Genomic DNA, 20838 nt, shown 5'->3' with positions numbered 1-20838 from the left:
TACTCAAACTAGCAATACTCAAACTAGGAAGGCCAAGTTCTGCCCACAGGGTAGCTGAAGTGTACATTTCAACGCAGACTTCATTTGCCACCAGATTCTGATAGCCATCATGATACTTTCAAGTGCCCAGGATTTTCTGTTTTTTACCACTTAGAAACGTGATGAGTTGACCGGGGCAGGTATTTTGTAGGTAACTGGGGTAGGGTGGGCACACGAACCAGTGGACAGGAAACAGGACACAGAGAAGACGCTTCCTGCCCTGGTCTGGAACTCCTTAACTGCCAGTCTTTGCTGAGGATCAAGACACATTTGTTTCTGGAAGGTGCTGGAGGATTAGAAGGGGGCAGTGGGAAACTATCAGGCAGATGAGTGACTTTGTTTCTTTCTCCCCCCTTGAGCTTCTAGGTTTTCTCCCTTAAAACATTTTACGAAGTTGTTACTACTCAGTTTCAAGGGAAAAATCCAATCAAAAGATTCCCCAATCCAAACACATACACCTGGCATTTGGCGAGCCACGTCTGCTTTTCTCCTCTCCTTGAGCGTGACCGTAACTCCCCATGGCTGTTTTGCTTTTCCCAAATGCTCAGGTGGATGCTGCAGCCCCGCTCCCTCAGGCTACTCTTAGCTTGTCTGAGACCTCTGCATTGAGAGGTGAGCTCCTCAGCCCCAGGGGTCCCCTTCTCCTGGGGGCCTCGGCTCCAGGATCCAGACTTTCAGCTTCATACCCAGCAGGTAGCTAGGCTGCCCGCTGCGCCTAGAGTCTCAGGAGGGAAGTGTTCTGTGTTGTGTTCGATGTGGGTGTCGCAGTCACTAAGGAGACAGGTAAATCTCCCAGTGCTGAAATCAGATTGGTGAGGAAGATCTGCTCCTGAGGCAACTGGCCTGCCTCCCGGCTTCTTTCTCCAAGGTAATGAAAAAGCCAAGCCGGGAAGGCAGACTGGTGACAAGCATGGTCCTTGCGCATTCCTCGGGCTGATGGTAGGAAAAATACCACTGCGTCCGGCAGGGAGGAAGTATGTATCTCCCACTGGAGTTCACTGGATTTGTCATTTTCGGTTTAATGCACCTAGGTAGCAAGCCGACTCACTAGGTTTGACTGCAATTACCTTATCTTTCCTATTTTTAGTGACAGGACCAGATTATTTTAAGTGCATTTTATAGAAAACCCTTCTTTACTGAAGTATAAAGACTGTAATAAAGACAATACAATGTTTTGAAACTGTTTTAAATCCTTCACTCAGCGTTGCTTCTACAGATTTAACATGTAGGGGTTCTAATCTTACCGCTACTAATTAGAGCTTTAGTGTAATTGTGCCAACAGGGTGCTTGGCATAATAATTACTATTGAGAGATTCTGGTGGCGCAGTAACATGCCTACATAATGCAGATATGTCTAGGATTACAGTGCAGTCACCTTTGTATGTTGACTCAAGTTGGATTTTAACCAAGTAAGGGGTTATTTTGCCTTTATAATAAAGCTTAAAAGGCATATACATATGTATGATTTAGGTATCCATTTTTCCTCTTTGAGTCTTTTGAATATTAATTAGCAGGAACCCCAGAAGGCAACAGGGACACATTTTGTTTCAAATGTCTCACAATTTGGGGCAATTCACTCTGTGAGTGGGATCGTCCAGGCCTATGTGGCAGAGTCTATTTTGATGCAACGGCTCACTGCTCCTAGATCACTCCCAGGGCGAGGGTGGAGTCCTGCCTTGTTGTGACAAGCAGGGTAAAGAAATGGGGACTCTCAAGCTGGTCAGGAGCTGGATTTGTATAGGATGCGTTTCTTGTTTCCAAGAGGAATCTATAAAAACAGCTTCTCAGTAATTCTCTAGCACGTACATCTTAGAAAATGTCAGGCTAGGTTGGGGAAATCTAAATCTACCCCATTTTAGGTAGTTTCGATGATCATTATCCCCATTCTCTGTTGTTTGTTACAAAGGGGAAATCTAAAAAGACCTGTCCAGGTGGTACACGTGGGAGGTGTGTGGATGTGTGTGTGCCTATGGGGGACATGTGATCACATATACTAGTCCTTCCTCACCAGGGACAGACCCCAAAATTGGGCAGGTGGCCGTGAGGCTTCCTCCAGATTTATCAGGCCACTAGCAAGGGCCACGCTGGTTGGTTTCACTTTGAGTCACATCAGCTCTGGGGAGGTTCTGTGCCCGGTGTGGGCCTTCCTGCTGCTGATATGCTGGGCACAGAAGTGAGCAGAAACTCCATGGACTGGTACTGGTACATTGTAATGCACACACACAGGCCTGCTGTTTTGTGTGTATTTGTGTGTGTGTGTGTGTGTGTGTGTGTGTGGTTTTTACTTTTGGCATATGTGAAAGAATTTCTGCAAAACTGATTTCACAGAGCAATAAGTCACCTAAGAGGGTGTCACCAGCCATTTAAAGTGCACTACTGAGGTTTTTTAATGTAATAAATACATTCGAAAGATAGTGTATCATGGCCCGGAGCCTGGACTCTAGTTCCATGTAGCTTCGGCAGCCTTGTTTTTACTGCCCCTTAGTGCCTCACTTTTAAAGTGACAGGAAACTAATTTCTGATTACAAATCAATGGGTTGGGATGTCACCTCCGGACAGTGAATTTAGCTGTAAATCCAAGGAGTCACTCACGAGCCTAGGAAATTGGGGGTCAACACAGAAAGGCAATTGCTTTATACAATGAAAATGGAAATACATTTGTGAATACAGCTCTTTAGAACTCCGTCTCTGGGGAAGGCCCAGGTAGCTCCAGCCTGCCGCTCAGTCCCTCCTAACAGGCCCAGGGCCCAGCAGGATGGGTTTTCCAAGTGTCTCCAATGTGGCTGCAAAATTTCATTTTGCTGTAGAGGCAGAAGACTTTCCCCAGGCTGAGGCCTGAATGGGATCTCTTTCTCCCCGGACTACGCCGCGCCTTGGCCACATCATGTTAACCAAAACTATCTGTGCTCCTGTCATGTAAGATACCTTTTGATGAGGCCCCTTTTTTCTTTAAGCTTTTAAGATAATCTTAGAGAAATCATCAAGCTATAAAAAGAAATCAATGAAAACAGAAAAGGTTCCCATCACCCCGAAAAAAATCCATAACTTTTGCATTTTAATAGAGACGCTACAGGACCAGACCCGTCATTTTCTTTCTGATGTGTTCCTTTGATTTCCCGCGCATCTCACAGGGCTCTTGACTTTCTTGAGAAAGGGATTATTGAATTGTGTGTCTCCCTCAGATGTACTTGATCACTCAAGTATCTGTACTTAAGAATGTTAGAGTCTGTTCAGCTGTTGCCTCTTTGGGAGCTCATCGGGGCTTGTCATCTTAATATTAATTGGGTTTTGTACAGGAATCTCAAGTCCCACGTTGAGTGGCTTTCAAGAGAGAAGATTATGCCCAAAGCCAGATACAAAGACAAACATATTTAGCACAACAATTATGATAATTGCAGAAACATTCTGTCACGAAATAAGCAAATCTGATTAAGAGCCCTTCTACATTAACAAATATTAATCTGATGTCTTCGGTCTAACCTGGTTTGAACATAAGAGGCTTCTTATGGTTTTATGTATTAACAGATTTGTAGAAGCTGAACATATAGAGCCTAATAGTATGAGACAGCCAAGCCAGGGTAGTAAAAGGATCTTTGTTGAATGTAATCCACTTAAATTTAAAATAGACACAGATAGGATCATAAACCTCAAATCAAAATTAAAATGCACCCTGCCAATGAGACTTTTCATATCATTCCAACCACATGGTAATTCCGAAACATATCATGGAAAGCATTATTAGTGGTCCTTTCTGTTAAAAAGAAAGATGAGGTCAATATCTTTATGGTAAGTCATCACAATAAAATGGACAGTCACTTGAAACTTTCCAGACATTCAACCTGGTTGGATATTGGAAGCAGTAATATTCTTGCCAAGCTACAGAGTTAATTTTATTTGTAATTTTCAGCTGCTTTCAGTTTAATTGCACAATTTCCTTAATTATTAAAGTTCATTCTGCATACTTAAGTTCATTAGCCGTTGTCAAATGGGCAAATTACTTCGCAATTTTAATATTTGTTGGACAAAGCTGTGTTAATAGATTCACCTCTCCAAATAGTTTTCTGTTTTTGTTACAGTATCCATCGATAATTGTAACCCTCTAAATCAGGAGGCAGACACTGTATTGTTTCTTCCTCTTTTTATGAATATCTCTTAAATGTTAGTGATTTTAACCACACAGGTAGGCTTTTTTGTTTGTTTACTTGGGAAGGATGGAAACTGTGGAGAGCAGCAGTACTAATGACAGGCTTCGAGTCTTGCATAAATACATATGAAAAAGTATGATAGTGAAACTTCTCAATATGTGTATGCAATTTGCAGATGTCCTATACAGTCATATGCACATAATATAAACCTATAAAAACACAACATGGACTTGTGAATAATCAATAAATCAAATTTTCAATCAGGTTTAAGCTATAATAGTTTTTGAGTCATTAGGCTGTGTATAGTGTGATACTATACATTATACGATGTATATACACATATGTGTGTATTTCTGTAAGTACATATTTATGTATATTTTAATTTTTTCATGGTGATACATTCCATGGTATATGTAACTGCTGGCATCAGAAAGGCAATCTCTCTCTCTTCCTCTCTTTCTCTCTCTCTCTCTCTCACACACACACACACACACTCAACATGGAGCTATTTAATGCATGTGTCTGTAGACTATATTTAAATACACATCCATGCTCTTGTAACAAAAATGCCACTTTCTATTTGTTTGGTCCCTTGCAGTTATGACACACCTTTGCCCCCATTATCTCATTTGACTCATGAATACACACTTGTTTCCTCCTGCAGATGCAGTTTACCACCCCATCTTCCAGGGAAAGTGATTCCTGAAATGTATCAGCACCTCTAACACGAAAACCAATGCAGCCCAATCTGCTGCTGTCTGTGTCTGCCCTTGTGCTCACAGACCCACTCCAAAATGTCTGGGTGCAGATAGGTCCAGACCTGGAGGACAGAATCCCTGCCAGCCTGGCTTATCTCCCCAGTAATTAGGCTTGTGTTTCTGCTTTATTAACTCCAATACAACAGCACCCTGCCCTCTGTCACCAGGGGGACTAATAGATGATAGTCGGCTCTGATTTGGAAACCATACAAATTAAATGACGAAGTGAGAGGAAGTGAAGTTAAGGCAAATTGTGTCAAGATAAGGCGGTCAGTCATTTACATAGGAGTTTTTCAAATGGTAAGCAGGGAGCTTTTGATTTTACATCTGCAGATGCAAAACTGCTAAAATAAATAAGCCCAGTTTCCTTGCCGTGTTTGTTAAACCTCAACAATACGTGAATTCTTGAATGATGTTAGGAATAATTGATTGTGGATGTTTATAACCAGGGTAACTTTTCTTCTCCTGAAGTCCCCACGTTTTATTGCTTTTCCTGAGAAAGATTTTCTTCTATTAAACGTGGATGTGAATCCATGCATTTATTTTCCCAGGAGCATTTCAACAGGTCTCTATCTTCGTCACCTATAGGGCAGATCTGCTTTTACATTTTTAAAACTCATGTCCTACCTCTCTAGGAAAAACAATCAAACATCTTCTGGAAGATTAAAATTACCCAAGGACAGAAAATAAAATTGAATGATGGAAAGAAAAGAAAAAGAGGCCGTCCAGCAAAGCTGATTTCCATCAGTCAGCTGCGGGAGCTGTAACAATTTGTTTAGCAATATGATTTAACAAGAAGCATTAGCTCCGGGTATGTAGCTGCCGGGTTTTGAGAAGGCTGATGAGATGTGATTATCTCCATGCAGAAATATCAGGGTGGTTAAAAGATAATTTGAAACGAGGTTAAAAATGAAGCGACACTAAGCTTCTCTCACTTGTGTCAAAACAATCCCATCTTTTCTTTTCTTTTCTTTTTTTCCCCTTTCACTTTGATGACATTTGCTCATATTGGAGGTGGAGACATTTCTCATAGCAAACTGTAATCCTTGACTAATTTTAAATTTAATGTGGCTCCGTTTGAAAGACAGCTCTAAATTTTGATCCAAAATCAACTTCTGGATATTACAGAAAGAATTTGCAGTGTTTGTAATATTTGGTGAGCCTTAAACGTTGCTATTATTCACAGAACTAAAGTTTCATTTCACTACGTTAACTATATTCACGGTATAAACAGCCTATGTTGATATGACAAACGACATTTGGTTTGAAAATGTCTTTGAACTTTAGCTTAAAAAATGAAAACAGGTAAAAAAAAAAACAGAATCAAATGTTAAAAACCATATGTTAGTAAATGAATATTATCTTTCATCTTATTTAATGACCTTAAATATAATTACTGCTCCAAATGAGAAAGTTTCAAAGCCTGAGAATATTGCTTACTTTGAAAAAATGTATTTTAGTAGTAGATATATGTATTCATCATCTAAGAAAAAGAAATCCACATAGCGATATTTACAAAATAAAGCAATAACACAGGTGAGGAGAGTTAAATATTGTCTCTATGTACATTAAGAGAAACAAGAATTGAGTAGCTTGCTGAAAACTTCTAAAAAGTCCAAGACAAGATTTAGATCTTGTTATTTTGTGTAAAAGATGCTTGGGCCATTCTGGCAGTTTTAAAACTTTAATGAACATTTAAGAAAAAGAAGCCCAAAGTTACCCTGTACACACACGACAAAACAGCTGTGTACTCACTCTTCAGGGCTGTGACTCACAGTTCAATTTCAGCAATAAATGTTTGGAAATTCTAAAATGCAACATTCACCTCCATGTGGAAGGAAAGGCCTCAATGTTCCCTTCCATTCCTGCTTTATCAATCAGTTGTGAATCAATTCTGCAGTGACTAATCGCCCCAAACCCCCTTGCTCCACCATCTATCTCCCCCTAGTCTGCGGTGCTAGAGATGTTTACGCTGATACGAGGAGATGACAATTAGTCATATTTATCCGTGCTGGGTCCATTTAATCCCCAGTGTTTTTACTCATGTCAAATCCATTATCCCAAACAAAGCTTCATACATCTTGTCGGAGATGCACACAGACTTGCCTTGTTTACTTTGAGAAGACGGATTTTTATGGCAACATTCAATACATACTGAACCCTAACTAATGGAGCCACTTGGCATGGTGAAGCAGTTGCACTGGCAATTCCTATCACCCTTAACCCATTGTTTAACTGGGTTCTGAAAACCCAGGGACTTCTCGCTGTGTTCCGCACACATTCTAAATTTTCTCCACGATTCTACATTTATGATCATTGCACCTCAGTGTTTCCAGCAATCACATAATGCAACCCCCTTCCCCCCAGTAGCCAGAGACACTTTTTCCCGAATGCCTCCAGTCTCCTGGTCGCTCTCCTGCGTCGTTTTTGAGCCTAATAAAGGAACACCCCCTCCCCCTTTTGTTTATTTAGAAAGACAAAATCTTAGGTGCTCTGTTTACTTACATTTCTCAGCACTTCTTTGTCTTCCAAACCATTTTAGCTCTTAATATGGAAGTTTTATGAGTTATTTTATCAGAAAATGCAGACCTTTGCTAGTTGACATGAACACTTAGGATGAGGCTGAGTGTTTGGAAACCCCCGATTTCACCAGGAAAAAAAAAAAGTAATATGTGGCATATGTTAACATCTAGGCCTGAAAACACAGCCAGTAAGAGTGGCGCAGACTAAAGGAAATCACTACTTAATTCCACAAACATTTGTTTCAGTCCAGGAATGGCACTAGAAACTTTGAGGCGTCTGTCTCCTTCCCAGCGCCGGCCGGGCACACGAGGGTCCAAAACGTGCGGCACAGCGCCATCTGCTGGCAGACCGGGCCTGGCCGCCCCAATAGCCCGCAGCCGGGGATGGCTCTGAAATCCACACGGGTTAGTGCCTCCACCTTCGTCCCCCAGGGCTTCTCGCTGCTGGGGAGTTCTGACTGTACTAAAAAAAGAAAGAGAGAAGGAGATTGTGCCGGAGAGAAAAAACAGTGCTGGAGAAACCGTTTCCAAAGATCTATTTAACATGTAAACGGAGGAAGATTAATATCTCTGGAATAGTCCCCAAACGTCTTGCCAAGGGCACAGGTTTTCAGCTTTAAAGGTGAAGTTGAGTTTATTTGCATCGAAAGCAAAGAGTTGTTTCTCCTCCTTTCTTTCTCTCTGTTAAACATTGTATCCTAACCATATCCTCTTTACTCTCTGGCTCTGCGTGCTTCTTTATGGAGGGGAGGTCGAGTTAATGGCAGCTGTCTGGGTGTCCAGGTTAATTCATTTCCTGGCGGCGTGGCGGTGGTGGTGAGGGGGATTCAGTAGTGCTTTTGGAGACACTGGGGCTCTGTTTGCCCATCCATTCCAGGAATCAGTGGAGGGACAACCCCTCTCAAGGGCAGAATCTGAGGATTGTGGAAATGCAATCAACACACTTATGCATGCGCCCACACTGCTTTGAATGGGATCCCAGACTCCAGGGAACGCATCTCTGATAAATTGCAAAAGACCCAAACTAAATGGACCAAAGAAGCAGTCATTATGCTTACGGGAGGGACCTCACTGTAACACAGAATACAGTGTTATCTGCAATTATTTTTTAGTGTTTTGGGGGAAATCTCAGTATTTTCATTCCACTTCTAACTACCCGGCCTTTTGGTAACTGCCTGCAACACTGACTTCCAGCATCTCACATCCTCTCCTCTCTCTATCTTGCTCTATCTTCCCACTCCTACCCAGTCCCATAACAAACAGGTTGGGGTGGATGCTGTCTATGTCCACATTACTTAGGGAGAAAGGGGAGGCTGGATCCATTCCTGGTTTCCACCTAAGGATGATTTGTTTAGGCCCCTGTTGTGAGGATTCTCTGATCCTTAGTGCCTGATGGCTCACAACAGGGATTAATTGCAATTGTCTCTGTGTATGGAAGGGACTAGAGATGATCTTTCTTCACCAGGCTTTCTCTTAGGGCACTCAGCACAGCACTGCCTGCCACTGAGACGGTTCAGCGGACAGAGCTCCCTAGGCCCACAAAGAGGTCTGGCTCTCAAGACAGTCATGGGAGGGGCCTATGTCATCAGGAAAGGGCGTTGTTTTCTCCAGGGTTGCCTCTCAGCCTAAAGAGACTTTCCGTCTAATGCCATGAGCTGGCCTTCTGCAGACTAGCAATCGGCTGGTGAGTGCTTTCAGGGGATTGCTTCTCTCTCTCTCTCTCTCTCTCTCTCCCCCACTCTCTCTCCCCCCTTCATAGAGACTTTTAGAAACAAATACAGTCAGAATCATTAATTATAGAATTGGAGGCCTAGGGTTGCCAGAGAAATTACAGAATACCCAGTTACATTTGAATTTCAGAAAAAGAATGAATAGTGGTTTGATTTTAGTGTAAGTATGTCCCAGATATTACATGGGGCATACTTACACTAAAAGATATTCATTGTTTATCTGACATTCAGATTTAACTGGATGCCTGTGTGTTGTTTTTGTTTTGTTTTATTTTTTGTTTCTTCTCTTCCTTCTCCCTTCCTTCCTTTTTTTTTTTTTCCCTTCGCAACCTGGCAACCTATTAGAGACCCTCTAGTAGAAATCTTTAACCAGGAAACCAAAATTGACAGAGGCAAAGTAATTTGCCCAGTTACACAGCTGGTTCGAGGCAGAACTAGGGTCAGAAATAAGGTCTAGAAATTTAGTTTTGGTTCTCTTGATTAATCACACTGTCTTTGCTTCCCCCAGGATATCCAGTTGGGAGCTAAGGTACCACATAAGCTCACGTCATAAAATCAGTTCTTCATATAATAATTTCAGAATGATTCACACGTGCTGCAAAGAACCATAAAGTAAAATACCACTCATTTGGAAATGCCACTAGTTTATAATTTGTGAGGTTTCCTGGCAAAGTGAATCTTTACCTAGAGACCCTTTTCTCTCTGAAGAGTCCCACAGCTTCCTTTTCTGTGACCATTGTTCATGATTGTTTTAAGGACTTTGTTCTACCAAGTGATTTCACACTCTCAAGCACACAGTAAGATACAAGCAAAGAGTGTGCCAATTAGCCTTCTCTTCCTATTAAAGAAAAAGTTCTAAAGCCATTTCATCTTATCTGAATAAAAAGATTACTCTTAAAATACTCTAATATGTATTATTTCGAAGACTTACATTAGTTACATATCTTGAGACTTCAAGATTGGTGGCAAAACTGTTATTCCATATTGTGGCCAACCTGAGGGCAAAAATGTGACCTTATATTTTGGCTATGCTGTGACCAAGTGTCCTTGTTCGTGTCTCTTATGACATCTGAGCCTCACTTTCATTATTTTTAAAAGGAGGGGTTAGTTCCTTATTAAGTCCTCGAATCTGTTTTGGTTCTAAAACACTAGGTTTCTGAAAATCAGACATGTACTCTGTTAACCTCATCTGTTTTTAAAGTTCCAATTGGAATTCAGCAGCAAGAATTGCATCTAAGTCTTTTGTAAGTATCCACTGTGCCCAGGATGGTGCCACAGGCTGCCTGTGCTCCCCAAAGCAATCTGGCCATCAAAACCAAATTATAAAACCTCACACAGAGGAAGGAAAGAAAAAGGTGTTAATGAAACTAGCTGTAATGCAAAGAAAGGTCAGCTTCAGCTTCAAGCACTGAAATGAAACCATATAATTGCAAGTGGCAAAAGGGCTCCAGGTGAGACAGGGACTGTATTTACACTATACCCTTCTTTTCTGCCAGTCTTATCATCTAAGCAGCTCTTTCTGGACCAGTGAAATAAGAAGTAACAGGCTGAAGATCTGAACCTTCTAGAATTAGACCCAAGTGCCCCAGCCTAACAACAGATCTCCATGAGCATTTCACAGGCTCATTTTTACTGGCGAGGGAAGGCTGCAGTCAGGGGCAACAGAAAGAAGGACCGTTCTGGCAAATGATCGCAAAATCTTGTTTTGCCTGGGAACTCCCTCTTTCCCACTTGGACTTTGCGTTTTTCTAATGAATGTAAAAGAGCAGTAAATGAGGCCAGGTGGAGATAGAAGAGTGATGTTTCCCTATTTTCCTTTCTTTTTTTTTTTTTCCTTCCTCTTTTGACTTTTTTTAGCCTTAAAATTGCTCCTGCAGAGAAACCATTCAACACGGATGAGACTCAACCCAGAGCCAAGATGCTGGAGAAACACAGGCTGCCTTTGCTGGTGGCCTCAAGCCAGGAGAAGCTTTTGTGCCTGCTGGGTGTGGTGCCCACCAAGGAGACCAGGCTCCTGTTCACAGTAATGACAGACTATGCCTCCCAAAGACAAATGGATGAATGTTTTTGAAAATATAAAATCTTCGTGTACTCTATTTCATGAATCGAACTGATTCAAGGACCTTGCTCTGAAAAATGCTATGCAAATTATTTTCACTGAAATATTTTCCTGTGGCTCCACTTCATCTTTGGAGCATCCCAGGGGCTTTCCCTCTCAAGTACATGCTACAGTTTTGCAGGCTCCTTTTCTAGACTGGAGATGTGCTCTCAGGACTCTACTGGCCAAATCTAGACATAACCAAAAACCCAGGGACAACGTGCTGGGGAGGGTGTTGACTATTCAATGACTGAAGAATTGAGCACTATCTTGAGAAGGTAGTGACTTCACAACCTGATCAGGCAAACACTTAGGGCTGTTTCCTTTCTTACAAATTAGAAAGTTCCCACGTTTGCTGCTAATAATAACTAGTACTTATGAAGGCTGACAATACGCAAAGTACTTTGAATGCAATTCTCATTTATAGGTACTGTTATCGCCACTTTATGGATGAGTAAACTGAGGCTTAGAAAGGTTTAGAAACTTGAGGCTCATTGACTCTAACAGTCCATCTTCTCAATGACTTTTGACAGTAATGGGTAACTTTTCAAGGCTGTGGTCAGCTACGATTGCATCCCTGCACTGCAGCCTGGTGATGAAACAAGACCTCATCTCTAAAAAGTAATAATAATAATCATCATAGGTAACTGTAATTGACTACCTACTATGAGCCAAGCACTATTGTGAGCACTTTATGCATTTTATTGCAATAAACCTTCGGGATGACCTTGTGAAACAAGTACTACTGTTAAGCCCATTTTATGTATGAGGAAACTAAAGGACAGAAATTAATCAAAGACTTGGTGACTTTAGCTACTCACCCATATTAGCCATCTGGGTCAATGGAGGTTGTTGGCCTCTCTTCAAATCCAAAGAAAAATAAAGCCTCATTCAAAATGCAAAAGAAAAATGAATTTGAAAAACAACAAACACACAGCAAAACCTACCCCTCCTCTGCCCACATCCCAACTGGACAGCTGTGTGTATCTTCTTTAGTCTTTCTTTAATTTCCCAACAGACTTTCTCTTCTACTCTTCTTCTTTATGTAAGTATAAGACTTGGGGTGGGAGGCAATTTATGCCTCTAAGATACGTGTGATTCTCTTATTCTTCATGGCCACAGAGAATGAAGTCAGTTCTCTAACAATTGCACATTCTCTCTATCTCTTATCTTCTCTCCCTCTGCCCTCTGTCTCTCTCTCTCTCTACACACACACACACACACACACACACACTCACACACTTTCCTCCTTTGATCGCAAAATTCTGAAATGCAGTTTCTATTTATAGAACTTTCTGTTGATTCATTAGCTAAGCACCAGCACACCAGTTTAGGATAGAGATGCTCTGAGACTATCTATTCCTATGAGGCTGGGGTCTGGGCTCCTAGCCCAGGCACTAACCCACAGTCTGGCCAGCCCAGTAGCTGCCTGAGGAGAGTGCAACTCTAAGGAAGCCAGCAGGTTTATTTCCCTCAGTAAATCTATTCTGATTAATGTAAACACTGTATAATACTCCACCTGTAGGTGTTGTAATTAAGGTGCATCGGGACCACAATCAGCACAGTGACAGGCAGAGGGAAAATTATTGACCTCCCACAGATTTTTTAAGTCAGCACATTTAGTACTGTGCAAATCACCAAGTCATTAGCAGAGGGATATTTTTTTAAAAAATTCAAATGAAAGAAGTCTGCTCATATTACAGCAATTTGTTTGCTAGCCTCTTTGTCCCCTTTTTTTAAGGACTTAAGTTGAAAATTCTCCCCCACTTCATTGGAGCCTCTGTAGACTAAGGGGCACCAGTCTTGGTAGGAGGTAAAAGTTTTCCAACCCAGATTTGGAGGAGCAAATGGTTTCTCTAAGGGAGACTGCCACCCAAGCCCAATGCAGAGGGTCCTAGCACAAGGCCACCAGGCAAGCATCCTTCTCTCGTGTTTATAGAGCCAGCGTGACCATGAGTGTGCCTTGCTGGGCTCCCATGTTGCCTAAGAGCTCACACCTTGGTGCCAAACTAAACTCCATGGATGCCCATGTGGGAGGGAGGTTGATAGCTGTAGCCTGCAGCTCTGCTTTCTCTCTTCGGCATGGCAGGTGTCAGCATGCAGCCCTGAGAGGCAGACAGGCCCCTTGCCTCTCCCTGTCCTTCTGGCAATAGTACCTTCTGGCCCTTGTTCCCAGCTACCCCTCCCCGACCAGAGGACTGGAGGTGCTGCTTGTGATGAGTTTGAGAAGTAGAGGTGCACCCTACCACCCATCTCCAGTCACAGACTCAAGGATTCCTGGACTCTGGAGTCATGCCTAACTGGGTTCTGTTTCCCACTCTCCCAATCCCTTGCAAATCCTCTTTGTGGCCCAGTTTCCTCATCCATAAAATGGGGATAACAACAGAACATACCACGTAGTAGTACATATTGTGAAAGTTGAAAGGGAAAATCCACGACAAGCCTGCACAATGCCAAGCACATTGCAAATTAGGGGTCTGCGAACATTTTTGGAAAATGATAGATAGAAAATAATTTAGGCTTTGTGGACCATATGGTCTGTGTCACAACTAGTTAGAGTTAACTCTGCCACTGCTTGCTAGAAGCAGCCATAGACCATATGTAAAGGAACAAATGTGGCTGTATTCCAATAAAACTTTATTTACAAGAACAGGTATAGGGCCCGATTTGGCCCTTGGGTCATAGTTTGCAGAAACTTATTAATTTAAATAATGAATAAATCTCAGTAGCAGTTAAAACATGTAACATTAGCTGGCTGACCACCTATTATATACAAAGAGTTCTGAGTAAATCAAGAATACGTAATCTCTGCCCTTTTGTAAGTTTCTTTTTTGTTTTGTTTTGTTTTTGTGAGATGGAGTCTTGCTGTGTTGCCCAAGCTGGAGTGCAGTGGTGTGATCTCGGCTCACTGCAAACATCGCCTCCTGGGTTCACGCCATTCTCCTGCCTCAGCCTCCCAAGTAGCTGGTACTACAGGTGCCTGCCACCACGCCAGTCTAATTTTTTGTATTTGTAGTAGAGACAGGGTTTTACCATGTTAGCCAGAATGGTCTTGATCTCCTGACCTCGTGATCTGCCCGCCTCGGCCTCCCAAAGTGCTGGGATTACAGGTGTGAGCCACTGCACCCACCCTGCCCTCCTGTAACTTATAGTGGGTATTAGGGAAGGGGATGTATTAATTCACAAATATTAAATGACAGTCTACTGTATCAAAGAAGGTGACACACAGATTAAAAGCTCTTATATAAAGACTAAAGCAATACATACCTTCGAAATATTTAATTTTTGAACCAACCCCCACCCCATGAAAACAAATCAGGAAGATTTTTCATTAAAATCTTAATTTTAATTCAGTTGCATTGTATTAAAATCACATTACCTTTACAGACTGTTTTTTTTTTTCAAGAAAAATAATAAAAATGAAATGGGCATGAATATCATTGCATCACACTCTAAACGTGGCATACATTGCTTTAAGTACATTCAGCAGAAAGGAAAGCCATCGGATAGGTTTTGTTTCAGCTCACAGACCGTTTGCCGAAGTCAATACTCAAGCAGTCAAAACCGCCAGCTTGATATTTTTTGATTGAACAGGCTCCTTAATTTAACCAGGGACCTAAATTGTGGAGAAGTCTAAGATCTTAGCTGCTCAAATGGTTAGGAGATAAATGGACAGAATATCCTACCTTCAAGATGCAATTCCAAAGATACCGTTTAAACACATCTTGAGTTTAACAGATATGTCAAAGAATGTGTATCTATCTAGCACTCTATCTATCTATCTATCTATCTATCTATCTATCTATCTATCTATCTATCTGCAACTTAATCTTTAAAGTCAATAAGATCAATTATACACAGATAGAGAGGCAGTTGCTTAACTTACCTACCTGTCATCTGAAAAGAAATGAATCCTGTTTGAGAGATAAACCAAACTACATTTTCTACATTATAGATTATGTACTTTTCATTCATTCATTCACTCATTTTACAAATACTATTGAGAGTATGCTATATGCATTGCTTGGACCTAGGGGCTAAGAAACGCAAACCTGAGTGAACTTAAGCTCCTGTTACAAAATGCTTAGATACAGCATATGGAGAATACCATACTGCTGATCAGGAGTTTCTCTGGGAAAAATCCGCACACCACATTCATTACTCTGAAGAACCCTGGTCAACATCTAGTTTTTACAGAGGTAAGGCCCCTCTTCTAACAAAGGACACCATTTTAATGGAAAGAAGGAGCCTGCAGTCACCTAGTTGTGTGCTAATGGCACCCCCTAGACTGATGATGTCGACCAACTGGCTTTTAGATCCTGCCACAACAGGAGATTCACCTGTTCCTGTGCTCTCTTTCTTCTCTATGAATCAGGCCACTTCTCTGACAATCAATGGACTACTCCTTTTACAAAAATTGTTGAAATGGGTGCTACCTTCCTGCCATATCTACTTACTTCTACTTCTGGCTTTTTCATCTCTAAGTTATTTGCTTTTCTTTCACTTTCCTCTTCTAGCACAATCTTTTCTTTTCTCTCTCTCTCTCTTTTTCTTTCTTTATTTTGAGACAAGATCTTACTCAGTCACCTAGGCTTGAGTGCAGTGGCGTGATTACGGCTCACTGAAGCCTTGACCTTCCTAGGCTCAGGTGATCCTCTCACTTCAGCTTCCCAAGTAGCTGGGACCACAGGTGCCTGCCACGATGCCGGGCTAATTTTTTTTTTTGTTTTGTTTTTTGGTAGAGATGGGGTCTCATTATGTTGCCCAGGCTTGTCTCAAACTCCTGGGTTCAAACAATCCTCCTACCTTGGCCTCCCAAAGTGCTGGGATGACAGGCTTAAGCCACCTCGCCCAGCCCACTGGCACAATCTTTAGGTTCAGACATTTCCCACTTCTCTTGGCCCCCTCCACTAAGTCCCCCAGAGCAGTAACCTGCTTCACAAACATATTTTAGGTTTTATGCACTCTTGAACTAACTTCCTCTTCTGATGTTTGGCTGTGTCCCATATGTGAGGATTGCATGGTAGTACAGTAAAATTCTATGAATATGCTGGCTTTTGGGATGCAAGGGGCTTGGAGCTCCTGAGTTCTAAGCCCTAGCCCAAAGTTGGCCACGGCGCTCATTTTCAAAGGCAATCACAAGATGAATATCAAAGAATGTGCAGAATGCACATTGGGAAACCTGTCAGAACATTGTTGGGAAAATAAAGTGAATCAATAGAATGTCAAGAGACTCAAATGGAAAAAATATTGAATATTCATTTTCTCAGTTTCACAGGGGTAGGGATTTACTAGGACCAAGGCAGCTGGTGGGATTTTCGGCTTTCCTTGGAATGGTTCAAATAATTTTTGTGCCGCGCATTGGATTAGTATTCAATTAACTCCTTTAAAATTATAATGCGCAACTTCAACAAACTTGTTAACGAGTCTACAGCACAATTAGAGCAGTTAATAGCCACCAGGTACAACAAATGAATGCTGTATTTCTGTAAACAAGGGACATCTGAAACAAATTCAGCAATGGTGTTTCCTATTTGTGTATCTATTCTACTTTCAAAACCAGCAATACCTGTAAACACCAGAGAAAAATTACAGAAGGGTCCTTTTCTCCCACATATTTATCAAAGAAAATCTGATGTCAAAACCTTGTAGAGATTGTTTCTTTCTAATGTGGCTGGTCCCACTCCAGGAAATCTGATATGCTAACACAACCAGCTCTTAGTGGAGAAACCTAATCCGTGTAGCGTGTTACTTGTGTTGCAAACCCATCACTATGGTTGCCAAAATGTTTTAAACATAATCTGTCTCTTGCTCTTACATAGGCCATTTCAATTTAAGAAAACAAAAGATGATCCTGTGAACACTGTATCAGGCATCATTATTGGACTGAAAAAAGGATCACTTGATGAACATGTCTAGTATTTTGTTTAGGTACATTTCACACAGTCAGACACTCACCCTCACTCAGAGAAACAGAGCAAACAGAAACATCCACAGTAGGGCTGGAAATTCCAGGGGAGGTCCAAGAGAGCATCTGTCTTCCTGTTGATAATGTAAAAAACGATTTGAAAAAGAATGCATCAGACCTCCATTATGATGATAGGATGAAGAATGCAAACTTCTGGACATTTCTGAGTTTTCTTAAACTAGATAAATAAAATGCATTGTAAGAGCTTTTAGCATTTGGTTTAATGCTAAACCATCTCTCTTGGCTGAAGAATTTTGCATTTTCATTGGATCTATTCTAAAATAACTGTGGAAAATTGATTTTAAACCTAAAGGTTGTATTCTCAATCATTTTTCTAATAAGTACTGTTTGTAATTTTTTTCATAATAGATTTTGACCACAAGATATAATGATATTACATGTGATACATCTTTATCTATGCCTAGAAGGTTTCCACTCCTTTTACAAATTCAAAGCGGCCTTACCCACTCTCCTCTCCACACACATCCACACAATTATGAAAGTATCATGTTACGATTTAAATAGATTCACTACTTTTGATAGTTTGTGGAAGAAATGCTACATCTCTTTTCCACAAGGCTGTAAAACTTTCTCACCATTCTTAAATAACAGCCTAAATAATAAAATCTAAAAAAAGTACAATTTAATTTGTTTTTTTTAAGACGTATTTCTTCTCTGGCCTTAGAAGATTAGTTTTCAAAGCGATGGTAAAAATCATTGATGTACGTCTTTTCAAGAAAAAGGAAAAAAAAAGAAAAAAGACTCCTAAATGCCAAACATTTGCTCTTTGGAGCATAGCAAGAAGAAAGGGAGAGGACCAGACGACCACATCCTAAGAACAGAGTATTGTCCAGGTAGCTGTCGCCCAAAATGGGATCTCTTTCCAGGTCTTTTTGTTAAAGTTTTTCTTTCCTAAATAAAACTTAATTTTCTCTCGCTAATCTTTCCAGTGGGTGTCTGCCGCTTCCTCATGCCTTGCTATAAGAAAGCTCGTAAAAAGGAAGAAATCTAAAACTAGAACAATTCTATATTCACAGTTTCTCTGACATTAAAAAGTACTCAAGAGAAGAAATTTTTTTTTAATTTAAAGAAACATCCGTCCAACATGGATGATTGAAGAAGGGGTACTCCCCTTTGTCCAGAGCCAAAGAAAGATAATTTAATTACACTAATCACTACACCCTCCCCAAATTAGACTACAAATGAATCTTGATTTCTCATGATTTTTTCTCTTTACAAAATAATCTTAAAGTTTAGGAGGAAGAAAAGATGTATAAACATAATCAACAATGCTTGGAAAAGAGGAAGAAAAAGGGAAATTTCTCCTACTGATCCGGCAGTGCTGGTAAGGGAAGAACGTGGTCCCTTTAAATGATACGGAAGAGGGGCAGGGAAGCGCTGGGTAGAGAAAGACGTGGTCTCTGGCTAGGGCTCCACCCCCAGGGACCCAGGTGTGGACAGGCACTCCTGCCTTGAAGCCCGAATGTTGCATTTGCCAAGACCCCATTCTGGGCCTATAAAAACCCGAGACCCCTAGAGGACAGACACAAAAGCTGCTGGAAGTTATGAGGAACACATGGGCAGAAGAAGACAAGAGGTGAGCAGGTAGTGGAAGGCACAGGGCGGAATGACGCAGAGTTTTGCTGGAGCAGGCCGCCAAAGGGCCCGACTCCAGGAGAAACCCATCTCCCTTCTTGTTCCCCCATCTGCTGAGAGCTACTTCTACTCAGTAAAACCTTGCACTCATTCTCCAAGCCCATTCCCGGGATACAGAAAGCCCTCTGTCCTTGTGATAAAGAAGGGGGGTCTAATCGAACTGGTTAACAGAAGCTGCCTATAGACAGCAAACCAAAAGAACACCCTGTAACACACGCCCACTGGGGCTTCTGCTGTAATCATTCATCCCTAGACACTGCCATTGGGTCAGAGCTCCACAGTCTGCCCGTGTCTATGTTCCCCTAGGAGGTTTGAGGAGCAGGACACTGAAGAAGCGAGTCACACCCCCAGCGCATGCCCTGCAAGGGGGACTTTCCAGTTTAACTACCACTTTTAGAATATCTTATAAAGTCAGCTAGGCATGGTGGCTCACGCCTGTAATCCCAGCACTTTGGGAGGCTGCGGCCAGCTGATCGCTTGAGGCCAGGAGTTCAAGGTCAGCCTGCTCAACATGGCGAAACCGCAACTCTACTAAAAATATAAAAATTAGCCAGACATGGTGGTGCATGCCTGCAATCCCAGCTACTCTGGAGGCTGAGGCAGGAGAATTGTTTGAACCCAGGAGGCAGAGGTGGTAGTGAGATCGCACCATTGCACTCTAGCCTGGGCAACAGAGTGAGAGTATCTTATGGTACTGGTGGCATAGGATTAATGAAACAGAATAGAAGTCCGAGAAATATTCCCAAGTAAATATAATAAGTTTATGTGTGATAAAAGTGGCATTTAAAATCAAAGGAAGATGTAGTATATTATTCAATATTTTGGTATTGTGGCAACTGCCTATTCATTTAGGGGAGGAGAGAAACAGTAGTCTCTGAGTCATACAAGTAAAAGAATAAATTTGAGGTTTAGTAATAAGTATGAAAAGGAAACAATTATATAGATATAATATACTTATAAGTATAAAAACCCAAGAATAAATTTTAGATGTAATATATTTATACATATAAAAAAGGAAATGATTATTTTCTAAGAATATGCTGGTGGATATTTATACAATATTGAATTGGGAAGGCATCAGTCCTAAGGCAATAATTATAAAATAAATGAATTACATTTACTACAGAAATACTAAAAATGTCTGCCCATCAATACATACCAAAAATTATGACTAAGAAGAAAGGACAAATTGGGTAACATATTTACATATACACATATATACATATATATATATACACACACACACACACATACATACAATATGCTCAATATATAAAAGTTTAACAATTTTACAAGAAAAAGATTAACATGGATAATTTACAAAAGAAAAATAATACAATGACAAATAATTTACCTACCTGCATTAGGATTTATCTTAGAGGGAAAAAATAGGAGATATATATGTAAAGGGGAGCTTATTAAGTATTAACTTACATGATCACAAGGTCCCAAAATAAACTGTCTGCAAGCTGAGGAGCAAGGAGAGCCAGTCCGAGTTCCAAAACTAAAGAACTTGGAATCCGATGTTTGAGGGCAGGAAGCATCCGGCATGGGAGAAAAATGTAGGCTGGGAAACTAGGCTCATCTCGCTTTTTCTGCTGCTTTATATTCGCTGGCAACTGATTAGGTGGTGCCCACCAGATTAAGGGTGGGTCTGCCTTCCCCAGCCCACTGGCTCAAATGTTAATCTCTTTTGCAACACCCTCAAAGACATACCCAGGATCAATACTTTGTATCCTTCAATCCAATCAAGTTGACACTCAGTATTAACCATCATACTACCCAAACAGCATTTAAAAATGTTTAATACTTAGGGATAGTTAGGATGTGGAAGAACGGGAATTCTCACACACTGCTGATTACAATATAAATAGGTACAACTTTTCACAGATAATAGCTTAGATACGGGCATGATTATTAGT

General features: G+C 41.1%; 1 long non-coding RNA gene across 2 annotated transcripts; it reads left to right on the top strand.

The window, feature by feature from the left end:
• The first annotated feature begins 8029 nt into the window (after positions 1–8029).
• LOC105545624 lies at positions 8030–18720 on the top strand. 2 transcript variants are annotated; one of them, XR_001006958.1, is made up of 3 exons: positions 8030–8086; positions 17115–17223; positions 17923–18201. It is a non-coding gene; the product is annotated as an uncharacterized LOC105545624 (long non-coding RNA). The 2 variants fall into 2 exon arrangements; XR_001006957.1 differs by lacking the exon at positions 8030–8086 and adding an exon at positions 18211–18720 and having other exon boundaries at positions 17114–17223; positions 17923–18114.
• The last annotated feature ends 2118 nt before the right edge of the window (positions 18721–20838 follow it).

Source organism: Mandrillus leucophaeus, unplaced genomic scaffold (assembly GCF_000951045.1).
Source record: "Mandrillus leucophaeus isolate KB7577 unplaced genomic scaffold, Mleu.le_1.0 Scaffold333, whole genome shotgun sequence".
Lineage (NCBI taxonomy): Eukaryota > Metazoa > Chordata > Mammalia > Primates > Cercopithecidae > Mandrillus > Mandrillus leucophaeus.
This window is presented reverse-complemented; position numbering and strand designations above follow the sequence as displayed.